Here is a 2,750-nt window from a genome sequence, read left to right as displayed (position 1 = left end):
TATGTTGTCACAAAATTTGGAATAAAAATTCGAAACATAGCTTGAGAAACATATATGACAAATTCGACAGTAAATAGTACATAACATAAGTTGGGCTTGAGATTTGGCCCATAATCACATTGATGTTAAATTTGTCATTTTTGTATCTCGAGCAATGTTTCAAATTTTGATTTAAAATTTTGTGACAAGATACATTGTTGTTGTGTGAATGTGCTAGATTTTTTTTCAAAATTTTACGAACATTTTAAAATGTGTGGAGCACCGGGAGCACTCCAAGGGTGGGAGCACCCGATACATTCCCATCCGCCTTCTCCCTACAGCCAAGTGAGGATGAACTATTTTTGTATCCATACTTTGATGTGGTTCCGTGCCGTAGCACGGGCATCTTACTAGTGTATCAAAAGTAACTCGATAGAAGCCAACCGGTGATGGCCATCCTAAATTTAACACCACTTCATAACCTTCTCCAAACCAACATGCCAAGAATCTTTCAGAACCAAAGGACAAGCAACAGCTCATGCCGGGTTGGCATACTAAATTTTGCGGGACTTAACTGTTCTCTCAAACACATCAATATTGATGTCAGGAACAGATCTTTTGAGATGTAGATACCCTTGGCTTGCGAGCACATCATTCATTCTATTCTAAGAGAGCATAAATTCAATTCAAGCATCTTTGAGGTTACTGCAATGAAGCTGCTTAGCTAGAGCTAATATTGTCGCCACGGTCTGAACATCAAGACTCAAGCATAGCATGCCTTCATGTATCACCTTCATCCTTTCAATCGCATGCATACTTATCATCAGCCACAAGTAAGTGCTTAACCATTTCTCTTTTGTCATCATCATCAAGATCAACTATGTAAGGCAATGAATCCGTGTAGATGAAGTGAAGAAATACCTTGAAAATAGCTGGCTGCATGTCGTCGATAGTTATGTCCTGTGACTCTTTGTCCCTCGTAGCCATAGGCCTATAGAACTTGGCATCGAAGACCGCCGACCTCATCGCAAGCAAAATCTTATGAGCAGCAACGATCTCCCCTTGAGCCTTGAAAGTCATGTCTGTTCCTTTCTTCCCCTCTAGCAATGTTGCAAGATTATCCGAAAGGTCAGAGGGTGGTACATGGATCTCGGGTATTTCCCTGTCCTTGATAACACTGACTTCCCACTCGATCACGAGAAATTCGTTCCGCACGTACGCGGCTCAATGATCTTCACGAGCTTTGGAAAGCCCCAAGATGGGCTTTTAGGGTCGAACACTTTTGTCACTTGGCTTATGAACACCGCATTAATCGTCTGCCCCCTAACCGCATCCAGAGGCCACAACCTGTGGAACTCGCTCACCACGGCGTTCTTGGTCAGGAGCTTGTGGAAGACAGAGGCGCAACCTTGGACTGCGTGGAGAAGGAAAGACGGGAAGCGAGGAGGACGCCGTGGACCTGCAACACTTCAATCATCAACAAGTTCTTGCGAAGCTCTCCGTCTTCACGGCCCTATTCCTCCTCTTCACGAGCTATGCAACACGATGGCAGGGATCGGCTTCATCCCTGAATCCTTGGTTGACGAAGAAGCCTATTGGCCGTCCGTAAGTCTATTACTTTTGTTTGAAAACTATGCGAGGGGTTGTGGGCATTCAAAACTGAAGCAAGATGCAAATTTTTTATTATGCTAACACTTCTATACCCGGTGCTAGAATTATCAAAGCATGATGGATGTGTTGGAATTCTCTCGAGCGAATTTGAAAATTTGAGAATGGGAAGGGCACGGGCAGATGAAGAGCAAAGCGAGGCTCTTCCTGATCAACTCAAAGTAAATTCAGATAACTCATGGTCTAGAAGTGATATATCTCAAACTTCATCTCTGCCGCTAGCTCATGGTCTGCACTCTCCACCATGACTTTTATTTTTCCAGCTTCATCTCGGCAACGGCGTCCCTGGCCCTTCCACGCGACGGCAGCGTCGCCGTGCACCACGATTTCATTGGATGAGTAGCGGGTGTTAGGTTGAATGACCCTCCCTCTCCTGGACCTCCGTTCGTGCGCTTGTTCCGCGTCTGGCTTCCCGCCCGCCGACGCCGCCGTCATGAGAGGCTTCGCAGCTCGGCCTTCTCCGACTGCTGCCGGGGCCTTTCCCTTCTCCTTCTGCTGCTTCCCGCGACCACGTCCACGTCCCGCTGCCGCGGCAGGCAGTTGCCCGCTCTTCGTCCCGGAGCCGGAGGAGTCGGCGGCCGAGAGGCACATCTCCTCGAGCCGCTTTTCCAGTTCGATGACCGTCTCCTTGTTCCGGAGATTCTCCGCCTCCGTGGCGGCCAGTCACGCGCGCAGGGAAAAGACGTCCTCCTCGGGGTCGACGGTGGGGGCCACGAGCACCTCGCCCGCGAAGTTGCCAGCCGGGAGCTCCTCCTCGGCGCGCGGCGCGTCCGTCGCCTTGCCCCCCTGATCCTCCGCCTCGAGGTCGACAGGCACGTCGTCCGCCTCGTCCATCGCCGGCCGCACGACCTCCTCTGCGGCGGCGCCGTGAAGGACGGGCTCCTCGACCTCGTCGGGGAGCACCACCTCGCCCGCCCCGGCCGCTTCCCCCTCGATCTCCACTGGCACATCCTCGGCCTCCTCCTCGGTGGCGCCGTGAAGGCCGGGCTCCTCGACCTCGTCAGGAAGCACAACCTCGCCCGACCCCGGCGCTTCCCGCTCGAGCTCGCCAGGCCCGTCGGCGGCGCCGTGAAGGTCGGTCTCCTCAGGGAGCACCACCTCGC

The 2,750-nt window shown here is 51.7% G+C and overlaps 1 pseudogene; it reads right to left on the bottom strand.

The window, feature by feature from the left end:
- Positions 1-665: 665 nt before the first annotated feature.
- On the bottom strand, positions 666-1,059 carry LOC123146442 (BTB/POZ and MATH domain-containing protein 1-like; annotated as a pseudogene).
- Between the last annotated feature and the right edge of the window lie 1,691 nt (positions 1,060-2,750).

Source organism: Triticum aestivum, chromosome 6D, assembly GCF_018294505.1.
Source record: "Triticum aestivum cultivar Chinese Spring chromosome 6D, IWGSC CS RefSeq v2.1, whole genome shotgun sequence".
In the NCBI taxonomy this organism is placed as follows: Eukaryota; Viridiplantae; Streptophyta; class Magnoliopsida; order Poales; family Poaceae; genus Triticum; species Triticum aestivum.
Note: the sequence above shows the minus strand (reverse complement) of the source record. Positions and strands in the feature narration are given on the sequence as shown.